This window comes from Girardinichthys multiradiatus, chromosome 2, assembly GCF_021462225.1.
Source record: "Girardinichthys multiradiatus isolate DD_20200921_A chromosome 2, DD_fGirMul_XY1, whole genome shotgun sequence".
Taxonomy (NCBI): Eukaryota; Metazoa; Chordata; class Actinopteri; order Cyprinodontiformes; family Goodeidae; genus Girardinichthys; species Girardinichthys multiradiatus.
Genome location: NC_061795.1, coordinates 47,048,492 through 47,064,498, shown reverse-complemented (window position 1 = coordinate 47,064,498; position 16,007 = coordinate 47,048,492). Strand labels below are relative to the sequence as shown.

At 39.1% G+C, this 16,007-nt stretch overlaps 1 long non-coding RNA gene and 1 pseudogene across 1 annotated transcript; one reads left to right on the top strand and one right to left on the bottom strand.

Annotated features, from left to right (window-relative positions):
* The first annotated feature begins 1,779 nt into the window (after positions 1-1,779).
* Positions 1,780-15,844, top strand: LOC124857926 (annotated as a pseudogene).
* On the bottom strand, positions 11,623-12,166 carry LOC124877812. Its single transcript, XR_007040609.1, has 2 exons — positions 11,938-12,166; positions 11,623-11,855 (listed from the first exon to the last, which is right to left on the bottom strand). It is a non-coding gene; the product is annotated as an uncharacterized LOC124877812 (long non-coding RNA).
* Positions 15,845-16,007: the final 163 nt, after the last annotated feature.

Below are 16,007 nucleotides of genomic sequence, written 5' to 3'. Positions count from 1 at the left end.
CAGGTTCCTTCTCAGAATCGTCAGTGGCAAACTGTCTGGAGAGGGCATCCGGCTTAGTATTCTTAGGCTCGGGTCTGAAAGAGATACATAAGTCAAATCGAGAGAAAAACAAAGACCACCGGGTCTGGCGTGGGTTAAGCCGTCTAGCAGACTATAGGTAGGCCAAGTTCTTATGATCAGTCCAGACTTAAATGGGATGCTCAGCCCCCTCAAGCCAGTGGCGCCACTCCTCAAGAGCCAGTTTGATGCCCGGTAATTCTCTGTCCCCCATGTCGTAATTCCCCTCTGTGTTGTTGAATCTGCGGGAATAAAAAAAGCACAAGGATGAAGCCTCCCATCCTCTGAGTTCTGAGACAACACTGCTCCGACTCCAATGTCTCAGGCGTCGACCTCCAGGATGAACTGTCTTGATGAATCCAGATGGACTAAGATGGGGGCTTGAGAGAACCTCTCCTTGAGGGTTTGAAAAGCTGTTTCAGCTTCAGATGACCAGGAACAAGAGCACTTAGAGGAAGTTAGTGCAGTCAGAGGTGCAGCAATGAGACTATAGTCTTTAATGAAACGTCTGTAAAAGTTTGCGAAACCCAAAAAAACGCTGTAATGATTTACGGGAGTCAGGCACCGGCCATTCCAGTACTGCCTTAATTTTCACAGGATCAGAGCGTACCTGTCCATCCTCAAGGATGTAACCCAGAAATGTGATGGAAGACTGATGGAACTCACACTTCTCGGCTTTCACAAACAAGCGGAGATTCAGGAGCACTGCAAACATGTCTGCGGTGCTCCTGAATGTCCTTTGAATAAATCAATATATTGTCCAAGTATACAAAAACAAAAATGTTCAAAAAGTCTCTCAGCACGTCGTTGACTAGAGCCTGGAACACAGCAGGGGAATTACATAGTCCAAAGGGCATAACCAAGTATTCAAAATGACCTAATGATGTCTTATCCCCCTGGCGGATCCTGATCAGAGGGTGAGCATTACGAAGATCTAACTTGGAAAAGATAGTGGCACCATAAACCGGTTCGAAGGCAGAGGTGAGCAGAGGACGTGGGTATTTATTCTTAACGGTGATTTGATTTAAACCCCTATAATCAACACAAGGACGTAAAGAACAATCCTTCTTCCCTACAAAGAAAAAATCTGCCCCAAGTGGTGAAGATGAGGGCCGAATAATCCCTGCAGACAAGGAGTCATTTATATAGTTTTTCATAGATTTTTGCTCTAGACGGGAGATATTATAAAGTCTACTAGTGGGCAGAGGGGCACCGGGAAGAAGGTTGATTGCACAATCATAGGGTCTATGAGGTGGTAGGGACAGGGCCTTATTTTTACTAAAGACTCCCTTAAGATCATGATATTCAAGATCAATTACCTCGTCTTCCTTCTTAGCCTGTTGAGATTGACTAGGGGGAAAAGCGGATTGGAGGCAAGATGAGTGACAATTTGTGGACCAGGACTCAATACGACACGTAGACCAGTCTAAGTGTGGATTATGTTCTTGCAACCAGGGGAAATCTAACACTAATGAGCCTTGGGATACAGGAAACACAAAAAATGAAGTCTTCTTTCTATGATTGCCTGACAATAAAAGTTCTATGGGTCTTGTTCGATGAGTTATTTGCTGCAACCTTTTACCGTCTAGAGCTAACACAGAACGTGGGGAATCCAGTAATTCGACTTTGATACCTGTCTGCTTTACCAACTCAGAATCAATTAAATTCTGTTCGCAGCCAGAATCTATCAATGCTGATAAGGTCATGGTCTGCTCGTTCACAATGATAGTAGCAGGTAAACTAAATCTGGGGGCTTTACAGATCTGAGCTTGGTCCACCAACCCCCCCTTCAAAGCCGGAGGGACTCTGTCAAACCGTTCAGGATTAGGGGAAGAGACGTCACGAGAAAGGGGTAGCTGTTGGGATTCCGGTAATGCTATATCGCCATCTACGGGTGGGGTGGACTGTGTACCTAAGGATTGTTGTAACATGGAGGAAATCTGCACAAGCTCTTGGTCAGTCTGATGTTGTTGCTCTGAAAGAGGACGGAGAGTAGAATCATGAGAATGGATTTGGTTTGTGTGTTCAGCAAGAGTTCTGCGGAGTGCTTCTGCTGGGTCTTGTTGGCCAGAGTGTTCTGTCATTTTCATAATAGATCTGACCCACATACAGAGAGCACTCCGGAGAACAGAATAAATATAAATAAGATGTTTATTGTGACAAAAATAATCAGTTGATGTAACGGATGATCCTCCAACTGTATGGGAAGAAGGGAAGATAAACAATGAGAACAGGGAACTAAATGATACTTAACTAAGAGTAGGATTTTAACACAGAAATGAGGGCAGCTTACTAAATAGGCGTGGTCAGGTCGCCAGGGGAAGAAGCAGTCAGGATCCAGCCTTGCAGCATTCATGTCTTCCTCTAGGGTCTGGGCGCCAAACAAATAAACATCCATTGTGTAACTTCTCTAATCGCATTTTATTGTGAGTCTCGACAGGATTGAATTGACATACTTTATCTAAACAATCGTTATGTTAATGATCATGGTTTTCAAAAGGAATTGATAATTAAGGCCTTCCTTTGCTGTTGGTTGAGTAAAACTTAGGTGCGACAAAATTTATTTTTTTTAAATCTGTGAGCTCTCTCCTTACAGCAGACGTGTGTGTAGAAGCCATGTTGTGAACAACTGAGACCGAGTTTTGTGGTTACGTCATTTTGTGGAGTTTGTTTATTTTCTGATTCAACTGCCTTTAGTTTTAACTGTTTTTGGTGTTTGTAGAAATGGTTTATATCAGCTTTTAGCCAAGATTCTACTATTTCTGTGGATACCACATATCCTTATGTTTAACTGATGGAACTTGCAGTAAAGAAAGTAGAGAAAAACAAGAGTTAAATTCTGCCCCCAGTACTGGGGATTGGGCTTAAATAAAGCCACTGCTAGTGATTTTTGCAAATTTATATATATTTTAATTTTTTTGACACATTGACTAAAGTTAACTGAGGTCATTGTCAAACTTTATCTGTATGTTCACAGACTACACACAATACACAATAAGACGTTTGGTTTGTTCTCCAAGTAACATATTGAGTACTAAGTAGCATATAGAGTATTAAAGCTCTGATTGATCAAAATCAATCAATATGATTGTCTTACTGTTGCCTTCCAGCTGAGGGAGTCATGGAAATGTCTACAGTCTGGTCATTGGTTCAAAACCAGCTGTCATCATCAGTGGGTTTAAGGCAATGAAGGAGGCGATTTTGATTAAATCTACCGATTTTGCCGGAAGACCCCAAGACCTTTTTATAAATGATGTCACCTAGAGAAAAGGTAAAAAATGTCTTTACAAAAAAGTGGTGTGTGCTTACAGTTCACTAACATGAAGCCATACTATCTCAACCATAAACAGCATAATAAAGACATTAATGCCTTTCTTTATGAGAGTAGCAGGAAAGTCAAATTCTACAAAACTACAAAACTACATCTTTTTGTCACTGCAAAATTAGTCATTGCTTTTAAGTCTTTGCATTGTACATCTACTTTATTTTTGACAGGTTTTTGATTTTAGTTGGACTTTTTATTGTAGGTGTGATAATGGCTGATTATGGCCCAATGTGGCAGGAGCATCGCCGCTTTGCTCTGATGACCCTCAAGAATTTTGGTTTGGGAAAGAAGTCAATGGAGGACAGAATCCTGGAAGAGATTCAACACACAATTAAAACACCGGAAAAGAACAGTGGTAGGGCTTTTATTGGGGAAACCCCCGTATATTCCATTCCACCTGATGCTGTGTCATCATTTGGTTATCGGAGAAGCTTTGTATCGGCCCTTAGATGCACGAGTCGTTTTGAAGAATGGTTATATTACATTTTGTATTGCAATTTGCCCACACAAGAATGATTTCAGATTTGAAATATTTCCTTTTATTTTTGTACTTTTTTTTGTCACATTTAAAATCATTTGCTACCAGTTTTATTAAATGTTTTGTTTTTATAGGTAAAACTCTGAGTCCTCAGGTCATGTTTCATAACGCTGCCTCCAACATAATCTGTCAGGTTCTCTTCAGAACGTGCTACGAGTACAACGATGAGACAATCAAGCTGATTGTCAGGTGTTTTGCTGAGATGACTAAAATAGCCAATGGTCCATGGGCAATGGTGAGTCAAAGTACAATTTTATAGGAAAAACTAACTGACTGATGAACGGCAAAAAATGTGAATTGATAACAGTATACAAGATCAAAATACCTTTATTTTAGGAGTGTTCTAAATAATGTCTGCTTGATCAGATCAGACTTCATTGATAAACAGACAGAAAGGATATTTTGTTCATAGGCTGGGGTAAATGAATTGAAATCACCTTTCTAGACAAATATCATTAACTGTAATATCAAAACGTTGCATTTTATTGCACCCTGGTCACAATCTGCAAAAATATTAATTTGGGTGACAGATAATTTGATCGACCTGCCTTAAAAACTGTAATTGATACAGTTTCAGTCTCTTCAATTTAAACCTTTTTTTCAAACATGTGCAGTCACATGGTGGCCCAGAAGTCACAGGACAAATCCAAAAGACACAGCAGAAGTTACCTGCAGCAGAAGTGCCGGTCTTACACCGAAATCTGTGACCCATCACAATCTGTGTATGCAGATCTGTGCATTTCTCTAAATAATGCTCTCTGTAGCTGTGTGAGGATGCATGGTTGTTAGCACTGTTGCCTTGCACCAAGAAGGTTCTTGATTTGATGCCCAACTAGGGGTCTTTCAGCGTAGAGATAGCATGCTCTCTGCGTGCATGCGTGGGTTCTTTCTGGGTACTCCGGCTTCCTCCCACAGTCCAAACACATGACTGTTAGGTTATTTGGTCTCTCAATTGCCCTTAGGTATATAAATAAAACACTTACATGAATAGACAATCAGGGGTGTTAATTAAATAAATACATGGAAATATTATAACATATATAAAGTCTGATATTGATTTTTTTATAGTTCCTCATCCTTACAAAAATGAAGAAACTGTGGTGTTATATTAACAATTTTACATTTATGAATATAAAATTTAGCCAGGAGAATTTGTATATTTTTCATAACAAAATATTTAGCATCAAGTTTGGGGATTCTAAAAAACTGAGTGAAACATTTTCCCATTGTAAAAAGAAATTCCTTAAAATATGGTTAATAATAAACCTGCTAAACTCCTTCAAGAACCGAGTTGTGAAAGAGCGGTACCAGAAAAGACTTTACAGAATTTGCCCAATCCTTGCAAATTTTTAAGGCGCCTGTGTGTAATAGCACTGTCCACCATATCAGCATCACCGTTATCTCCCACAAGACGTGACGGTGCACTGTCCTTGGTGCTGAAACTCTCGGCCACCCCAGTAAGCCTGTTTAACGCATGCGCAAATGTAGCCTTACACTCCGACTGCAGTAAATCAACCTTTCGAGTATAGTACGGTCTTTTTTCTTCGCTCCTTTTAATAACTGTATATGGACCAGTGAATTTAACTTGAAAGGGGGAGGACATGATTGGACCCAGGACCCACACTTGATCATGAGGCAAAACAAGCGCATCTCAGAGCGCCGATCAAATAGTGCTTTCATTTTTTTCTAAGCCACAGTCTTTCTCTTTTTAACCAACTCCCTCGCTGCATATAAAAATCGTCTAAACCCATTCACATAATCCACCAAGTTTTTCAGTGGATCACTTCAGTGGACTCTTCAAAGTGCCTGCCATCACAGCCAAAAGACCCTTCACTGTGTGTGCAAAAACTAATTAATTTGGGCAAGACTGTGCTTTCCTTGGTGACCTCCTGGGATGCCAACATCAGCCACGGCAACCCTTCCTCCCAGTCGCCCCCCAACTCTGTGCAGCAAGCACGCAGGAGAGATTTCAATGGCTGATGAAAATGTTCTAATGCCCCCTGAATCTCCTGATGAGATGCTGTTGCTTTACTGTGCCATACTCTGAGCTGTTTTAGGACCTGCCTAAACATATGTGATGAAAAATTGGTGCCTCTGTCCGACTGTATCAAACACTGAATAAAACTAGGTAAGTGCATAAGGGATATGCTGGATACCCTGTAACTTGACACATCACTGTAAGCCGATAGAATGACCCATCCCTTGAACGAGGTAACGGGCCCTCACAGTCAATTATTAAGTGTTCAAATGACTCAAAGTGGCAAAAATAGTAGCCGTTCTCATTGGTTTGGCTTGGCTGTTAGCTGTCAAACATGACAAGAGTCAAAATAAATACCAGGCCAACTAGAGACAAGCCAGAAGTCAATGCAAGATTGCCTGGATCCTGTTTTATTGCTTCAGGTAAATATTTTCTCAAGTGGAAATCTTTCTCTCTAGATTTCCACAGCATTAAACTTTCCCACAAAAATGTTTAAGTGGAGTCCATCTATCAAAGTCCATCTAAGGCGATGTTAAAGTCTCCGCCAGTTTTAAGGATTGAGTCTGGGTATTTGGAAAGCCAAAAGGTAAATCTTTCTTCTATTGAGTCAAGTAGTTTATCGTTTTCAGTGACTATATAAATTAACTGTAATAAAATTATTGTTATTGTATCTGATTACGGAGCAGATTTAATGTCCTAGGGTGTCACAATCAGAGTTCAACACAACTCCAGAGAAATTATTTTTAGAGGTGCGACACCAGCAGAACGCACAGAGCCGTGAGATAACCATACTTCATTGCCCCATTGTGATTTCCAGAAATAGAGTCTGCAGATGTGGACTGACAAAATTCAATTTTAAGCTGTTTTGTAAATAAGAATAAAGCTTTGTCTTAAACCCCCTGGCATTAGTAGAAACTAATGAATGATGATGCCTTTGGGTTTGATGGTTCCTTGTCGATTGGCTCAGGGTCGGTGTATGGTATCGATTATTTCAGGCAACTTGTGTTTTTGTTCTGGCAGAACAGACTGGTAAATTCCTATCTTGTACATCTTCCTTTTTCGTCTCCTCGGCTCCATGTAGTCTGAGATTCCACCTCCTGGAGTATCTTTCCAACTCAGATATCCTCTGCTGGCAGCTGTCCACCCGACCTTCCTTTATTGTGACTTTTTTTTCCGAGTTCACACAGTGCCTATAAAGTCAATGGAGAGAGAGGCAACAATGCATTCATTTCAAAAGCTTACTGATATCTTACTTAGTAAAAGAGAATAATTAACCTTAAGGAGCATTATATGACATGAAATTTACAGGCATCACAAAAGATTCTAATGTCATGATGAATGTGTGCATATGTGTATAGTAAAAGTCAGATTTCTAAGATTCCAAAATCCTACATCTGATTTAACTCATTTAATGTAATAAATCACTTGTCTTCACAGCTGTATGACTCTATCCCTTTAATTCGTCACCTGCCGCTACCCTTCAACAAAGCCTTTGAAGACATGGAGGTAACAACAGTATATTCAACAAAATACATATCATCAATGATAAATTATAAAATAATTAAATATGACTTAATTATTTTTTGGGATTTTAGATTTTTCTGACTCTTGCACGACATTTGGTGAATGAATACAAGAAAACTAGAGTCTTCACAGCGCCACGGGATTTTGTCGACTACTATATGGATGAACTGGAAGACGTATGTAAATACAGCAAGCTTATTGTATTGTGATGAACCAGCTGTGTAAAAATATCCAAAAGAAGGAAAATATGCAAATGTGGCGAAGTAATCATTTCATTGGAAAATTATGTTCAATTTATTGATATAGCACCAATTCATTTAATTTTAAAGCACAAAAACTCAATTTAATCAAATCATACAGATTCCAAGTCAAGTACATACATGCCAATGGATCCCAGTTGTCCAACAATGCAGTCAAATTCTGTTTATTATTCAAATTGGTTAAAACGTTTTTTTATCTATGGAAACCCAGCAGACTGCATCAGCTTGCAGCATTCACTCCTCCTGGATGAGCATGTAGAGACAGTGGAGAGGAAAAACTTCCTTTTAACAGGAAGAAACCTCCAGCAGAACCAGAACCAGGCTCAGTGTGGACAGTCGTTTACCACGAGAGACACAAAAAGAAAACAAATGCACTTATTTTTGGAGTACTTTCTATGTTGAAGAAAATTAAAACCTAGCTCCTTTAGTAGCTTCATCTGGGAGAGAAACACTGCTAAGCAGATAAACTCTGGACCAGTTTTCAAGTTTAGAGGATGAAAGAGAGAACGTACAATTAGTCACAGTAAAAGCTCAGCCAGTAGCTATGTCTAGAGGAGAGAAAGGGTTAAACACTGAAAGACAGGGTCAAGTGTATCACCCGTATAAGGTGACCATTTAGTTGTTGGCAGCAGCAAATCAGCCGATGCCCCCCTCCAGGAGTTTCACAGAGAGAGAACATAAAGTTAAAAGCTGAAATAACACAAAATTTTCGATTCTATCACGTTAAGTGTTTGAATCGGACCAAAGTGCAGAAAAGAGCTTGGCAGCCGCATGATGAGTAATCTTGAGGTTTTATTCCAAAACCGTCAAAAGCGTCACAAAAATCACTGCAGGTACATAACCGAGTTCAGAGCCAAAAACCCACATGAGTACTCAGTTCTCCAACGTAGCAAAACTGAACATCAACAAGGGGAGTGACGAGGAACAGTGATGGAGAAACCAGCGGGGAACAAAGAACACAGACCAACTAATATACAGGGAGAAAACAAAGGCAAGTAATCACAGGAACTAAGAACAGGTGTGACAAGCTGACAGTGAGGCAGAGGGGACAGGTGGAACTAATAAACAATAAAGGAAAACATAAACCTAAACACAGTTAACACAAAAACACAAACCAAGTCCCAGGATGTCATATCATGACAGTTATTACTCATGTAAAAACTTTGTGCTGTAGTGCAGCTGCACTCTGCTTTGTATCATGCTCTGGTATGCAGTCCTCCCTGTGTGTGTGGGATCTCTGTTATCTATTTGCATGCACACACACACACACACACACCAGAGGCTGAATCACATTCTGTGAGAACCAACCTCTTCTCAGCCTCACACACACACACCCTGTCTGAACTGTCTGTTGAGCTGTGCATATAAATAAAGAGATAGGGTGTCAAAACCTTGTAGTCTGCTCTGCAAAGTGAGCTACCCCTGCTGCAAGTAAAACTGACTCTGTATCGTTCTTGCCTCTGAGTTGACTTAATAATACCTAACACCTGCCCAAAAAAAAAATTTGATCCGAAAGGAATATTTATACCTAAATCTAAAAGCAACCCGAGTTCTTGCCATTTGGTAAAGCTAGTTCCCAAAGAGAGAAGGTTTGAAACTGAAAGCTTTGTCTCCCATTCTACTTTCAGATACTCTCCAGACCCCAAATATTCTAAAATCTAGGGCAAGTCCTCTGTTGGGAACATTACTTTTAGGTTAGATTGATCTTAGCTGTAAAAACTTTACAGGGAGATAAATGTACTGAATTTATATGGAGTAAACATATCTCACCATTACATCTATTGACACGACTTAAATATGACCACAGTCATTTTAAAACATCAATGTATGAATGGGTCAGATTTTCATACATAAAAGACAGAAGTTGGTTTTGGTTCCATAAAAGCAAGGTTATAGATCAACACTCAAATACAGTCAGTAATGCTAAAACTATTGAGCATTCCAGAAACCTAGGTGTAGTTATGGACTCAACCTTAAATTCTAACAAGCACATAAAGTGTCTCACTAGATCAGCCTAATTCCATCTGAAAACAGAATGAAGAGGTTCCTGTCAAAACTGACAAACAGATGCATGCTTTTGCTTCTGGGCTATTGCAGTTCCGGCTCCCAAACCTTGAAACACATTGCCTCTAAATATTAGACAGGAATTTTTGCTTCCAGTTTTAGGTCTAAGTTGTTTGTCAGTAGTGGAGAAGCTTGGTTAAGTAAGGTGGGGCCAGGCTGTGTAAAATCCTAGAAACAAGTCTTTGGACCGAACTCTTTGAGAAAGAAACTGCTTAGTCAATCACTTAATCTGGATGCCAATAAATTGACCTTTGGTGATAAAGTAAAGAACCTTGCTGTTATTTTTGACCAGCACATGTAATTTAAACCCCATATTAAGCACTTTTGTAGGATTTCATTCTTTCACCTCTGGAATATTGCCAAAATTAGAAATATCCTGTCCAGGAGTGATGCTGAAAAACTAGTCCATGCATTTGTTACTTCAAGGCTGGACTGTTGTAATTCTTTACTATCAGTATGTCCATAAAATGCAGTTAAAAGCCTTCAGCTGATTCAAAATGCTGCAGGAAAAGTTCTGATGAAAATTAAAAAGAGAGATCATATTTCTCCTATTTTAGCTTCCCTTCATTGGCTCCCTGTTAAATCCAGAATAGAATTTAAAATCCTCCTCCTCACATATAAAGCCCTTAATGATCTAGCTCCATCATACATCAGAGATCTGATTGTTCCATACGTTCCTAACAGAGCACTTTGTTCTCAGACTGCAGGTTTACTGGTGGTTCCTAGAGTCTCTAGAAGTAGAATGGGAGGAAGATCCTTTAGTTATCAGGCTCCTCTCCTGTGGAACCAGCTCCCAGTTTTAGTCCGTGAGGCAGACACCCTGTCTACTTTTAAGGCTAGGCTTAAAACTTTCCTTTTTGATAAAGCTTATAGTTAGAGTTGCTTAGTTTATCCTGAGTTATCTCTGTAGTTATGCTGCTATAGGTTTAGACTGCTGGAGGACATAATGGGAGGACCTCGGCCAAGCTTCTGCTACCAACAACTTAATGCTCACCTTCCACTGATGATACACATGACCCTGTCTTTCAGTATTTAACCCTGTCTCTCCTAGACATATCTATTGGCTGAGCTTTTACTGTGACTAACTGTATGTGCTCCCTCTCATCCTCTAGACTTGAAAGCTGGCTCAGAGATTATCTGTCATTCTTTCCTAGATGAAACCACAAAAAATTGAGTAGAGCTGTACCAAAAGCAATGAGTAGGGACTTGTGGAAAAGGGGAGGTTGTACAAGCAAATATGAATTTTCATAAAATTCTCAATGGAGAGAAGTAGTTTTATGATCAGGGGCCTTATGTACAAAAGAGTGTGCTGCTTTAATGCCCAAAGTTTGCAGTAGGTAGAAATTCTGAAACTTCAGATGTACGAAACCGTGCGTAGACAAGTCACTGCACATGTAGCCTTCATACATCCCAATATGCGGTGAATTCTGCGCAGCTGCACGTACAGTTTGAACCGCCCTTTCTCCACCCAGAAATACATATGCGAAGTAGTATTAATAACCGGAGGGAACCCACAACGTGTCGAAATAACCATGGCAACAGTCCGAAACGGTTCCTTTTGGAGGAAAAACACTAAGAGATAATGTCTACACACTATGAGGGCTATTTGTAGTCAGTTACAGAAAACCAACACCGTTTAGTCTGCATCAGATCCAAAGGGCGCTCTCTAGCCTCTGCACTAAGCTCATTCATAGCTCAATGCTGATTATCATAATGACGTTAATAAGTCCCCCACTTTTCTATTAGGAAGACTATCACTACACACACTACGTGAAGTACTTTAAATTTTATTTCCCCTGTGGCTTAGCTGGGTTTTGCTTTTAAAGAATTAACACTTATGGGTAAAACAGTTTCTAATTAGAATGAGGCTGAATCGTAAATTCGAATTTAGAATTTATTTGTTAATAAAATCCAGTCCAAACATTGTAATGCTGTCTGCTTAGTTACAAATAATATTTTTACAGTAAAGGCAACATTGAAAGTTATTCCAAAACCCAACATCGTGTTTTCATTTAGCTTTCTGACCCAGATGGAGGCAGAACTCAGAGACATGATGGTTTTAAGAGTTCATTGTAAGAGCCAACAGTTGGGCTTGAGTAGTTCTGGTATCTGTAGAAGACAAGGGCAAGAGTTAGAACCTGGGTGCCGTGGCTGGCAATAATGTTGAAAAATTAGTGGTAGGAAAACTTACTGTCTTTATTGGTGGAAGTTGCTCTGAAGGAGGAGGGCTCAGTTCAGTCTGGAGATGCAATGAAGGTTGTGGTCCAGATGGTAAGGGGTCCAAGGCGTTGCAGGTAAACCATTGGAGAGCAGGCAGGCAGTGGGCTTGGGAAGGCAACACTGTGAAACGGCCGTGGGCACAAATGCTTATCCGGAGAAGCTTATGACTAGGAAGGAGGTGGCTGAAGATGTCAAGAACGAAGAGCTCTGAGAATAGTTGCTATGAAGGTCAAGGCAAGTTTATTTATAGCACTTTTCAGTAGCAAGACAATTCAAAGTGCTGTACATGAAAAAAATAAAAAGAGACATAATAGGAAAAGTACATTACAGTGGCATACAGGTAATAAAATAATTAACGAACAAAAATAATTAGAGAGGATAAAAATTAATAATTAAAATGGTAAGATATGAAAAAATAAAAGATTTATGATAAAATGATTGAGAAGAAAATGAAAGTGAAGTTAGACTGAAAATGTAACTAATAATGTTTAGATGGCACAGTCACTCTAAAGAAAAAAGTTTTTAATCTTGATTTTAAAGCAGCTTAGGGTTTCAGCGCTTTTACAGTTTTCTGGTAGTTTATTCCAGAATAGTGGAGCATAAGAACTAAAAGCTGCTTCTCCATGTTTGGTTCTGGGTATGCAAAGTAGATTTGAACAAGAAGGTCCTTCTCTTCTGCGGTGTTTAAAATGGCTGATCAGGTAGTGGTCGTCAGAGAGTTGCTTTATATCCTGATGTTGATAGGCGATGACAACCCGTCCAACCCGGACACTAACAGCCTCTCATGAGAAAACTCTTCCAACATGAATTTTACAAATAATACAGTGAACTCTATCCAAATCAAATTCAGATTTTTAAGACATTCACTTGAAGGACACATTCTATTAAGTATTTTAAATCACAAGTTTGATGTGTTCATTTGGCTTTAGTTGGGCTGAAGTATCCAGAACTCTAAGTAGTGGAAGTAGTGTAGTGGTGTTCCCAGCTTACATTCGAACTGAAAACCTTACTGTTTAATGCAGCTTTCCCATAACGATTATTTTACCAGTTAATTCTTGTCATGTTTTAGCTTTTTATTTTCATCACAGTTTTATGTTATGTGATTTGACATTTTACTATAATTATTTTATTGTATTCATTGTTTTGATTTTAATTGACTTTACCTCTGTTCCTTTATTTACCTGTAATGAACTTTGAAAGTCCTTGTTAATGAATGGTGCTGTACCTTGGCTTGGCTTGCGATACATGTCTTATCTTCCTGTATCTCAGTCATGTTTAAATAGAAGAATAACATTGCACAACCAGGGCAGTCACCACTGGGGGCTGAGCTGCTCAAACAGGTCATCCCTTCATTTTGATCCAACCCAAACCAACATGTTTGTTTCAGTTCTTCTGCTGGGGCTCTGTGTTTGCTTCCTTCTTCTCAAACTCAAACCTCGGAGACCCAAAAACATCCCAACAGGCCCCCCAGTCTGCCTGTACCTGGGAACCTTTTGCATCTGAACTTAGAAAACCCCTTAAAGGACTTTGAGAGGGTAAGAAGGACTACGTAGAGAATGGTAGTTCTTATCTGCAATATTGTTAATATAAAAGAATACAACTAAATATGCAAAACTTGCTTTAGGATTATAACTGACCTATGTTACTGGTAATGATTTCACTGTCTGCCAACGGACGTTACCCAGACAGTTATGGAGGTTGTAGGTAATGAACTTTAACTTAATGTTTTTATAAGATTTGTTTTTTGTAGGACCAGTGGTCTTTATTTATTTATTTATTTTTTTCCTAACGTAGGCAGACAGGAAATGGGGTGAAGAGAGGAGGAAGACATGCAGCACAGGTCTCTGGGGTTGGGACTCAAACTAGTATGAAATGTCTAGTCTGTTCTTTGGTTTAAAACCAACTGTAGTCATCAATGGATTTAAGGCCATGAAGGAGGCGATGGTAATCAAAGCTGCAGGATGACCCCAAGATCTGCTAATTAATGATGTCACTCAAATAAAGGGTAAATTATGCTGTTTTTAATGCATCCAAAGTGAAAAACATTATCTAGTAAAAGACCTTTTGGGATTTCATTTATCTCAAATATATCTCATGGTCTCATGAGAGTTACCTTGAAAACTGTTGTAGCTTATAAGGAGAACCTTTTCTTTACTTAGTCGGAATTATTTGGCAGCACTACTGAGCACATCTCCAATGCTGTAAAATCCTTCTCTCTTGCCAGATTAAAATATAACTGATTCTGAGTGACGATCATCAGTCTCTGGATACAAATTTTTCTACAAGTCATTTTATACAGTTTATCCAAATGTCTGGTTTCAATTGTATATCAAACCTCATTTCCATTCCCTTACATTGATCACTGCCTGCTGTTCAGAAAGGACAGGAGTCTTCATTTTCTGAAGAACAACTAGTACAGCAAACATTTGATCCTTACTTGGCTGGGATGTACACCACCTCCAACACCCTCATATACAAGGTACGCTCAAACACATAAAAAACTATCAGAACATCCCGAATCGGTTTTCTGTTATCATGTTTAGATCTAGTTTCTCTAGTTCTAAGATCAAAGTCTCCAAATTATAGAAAATATATGTAATTTCAAGCTTTATTTTTTGGGCTTGCTTGTTTATATTACACACGTTCATTTATAATAGATTGCCATCCATCCATCCATCCATCCATCCAGTACCCTTTGTAGTTATTGGCAGCCCAAATAAGACGTCAGGAAACAAATTTGTCTTTTATTGCAGTAGCATAATCTCACACTGAAAAAGTTTGAATAACCCTTTCAACTTTTAATTTTTGTCCTTCTCTTCAGTGGACAGGAAAATTTAATACTACGAAATAGTTTTTATGAAAACTGTTGGTACTACAATTTTTCGCACCCCTGTGGTTAAGACTTGTACAAAGATCTTTTGCAAGTGGGAAACCACATATTCTTTCATTACATTTCACAAGGTTAGAGAACAGAGTAGGATCTTAACCTAATCTCGATAGATCGTCCAGAATTCTGGATCATCTCTAATGGTCACCCCACAGTTTCTTGTAGGATTTCTGTCTCCAGCCTAATTGTTCAGAGAAAAGGGTTCCTTTTAGTGTCAGGCAAAACATTGCTTTATTGATTTGTTTTGGATCATTATACCGCTGAAAGACCCAAGTGTTACCGGCGTGTACTGCCTATGTCCTTTACTGACACCCGTTGAGGTAAAATAATTCCACCAGATATCATAATACAGCCTCAACACCCCAGTCCGAATGTCGTGAGAAAGAACAGATGAAGAGCAGGAAATTAAGATTAACACAAGTTTAATTTGGTAAATGATAAATCCAATAATTCCCAATGCATATTTCATACAAAAAGAAAGAAAGAAACCGAGTGGTCTGTCTTACAATCATACAAGTCATAATCAACGACCAATGGGTCCTTCAGGACATGATTGAACATCATGTCTACTGGCAGCCAGACTTGGGACCTGCCTGTGTTTTATGCATATCCCATATTTTTCACCCTTTGGAATCTGAGATATTTGACACACATTTTACAGTAGCGATCACTGCTGTCCCAGTGAAGTTCTGCTCCAGTGAGCTTATGTATAGCAGACAGGAATAAAAGACAAAAACTAATTTACAATCTGAAGAAGGCCCTAAGGCAACACTGAAATCACATCAACCAAATCAAATTCTGATTCAAGAAATTCACTTGAAGGACACATTCTATTAAGTATTTTAAATCACAAGTTTGATGTGTTCATTTGGCTTTGGTTGGGCTGAAGTATCCAGAACTCTGTGACTCCTCAGCAGGCGGAGCAAGCAAAACTGGAAGTAGTGTAGTGGTGTCCCAAGCTTACATCCGAACTGAAATCCGTACTGTTTAATGCAGCTTTCCTATAACGATCAAAGATTATTTTACCAGTTAATTCTTGTCATGTTTTAGGTTTTTATTTTCATCACAGTTTTATTTTATGTGATTTGACATTTTACTATAATTATTTTATTGTATTCATTGTTTTGATTTTAATTGACTTTACCTCTGTTCCT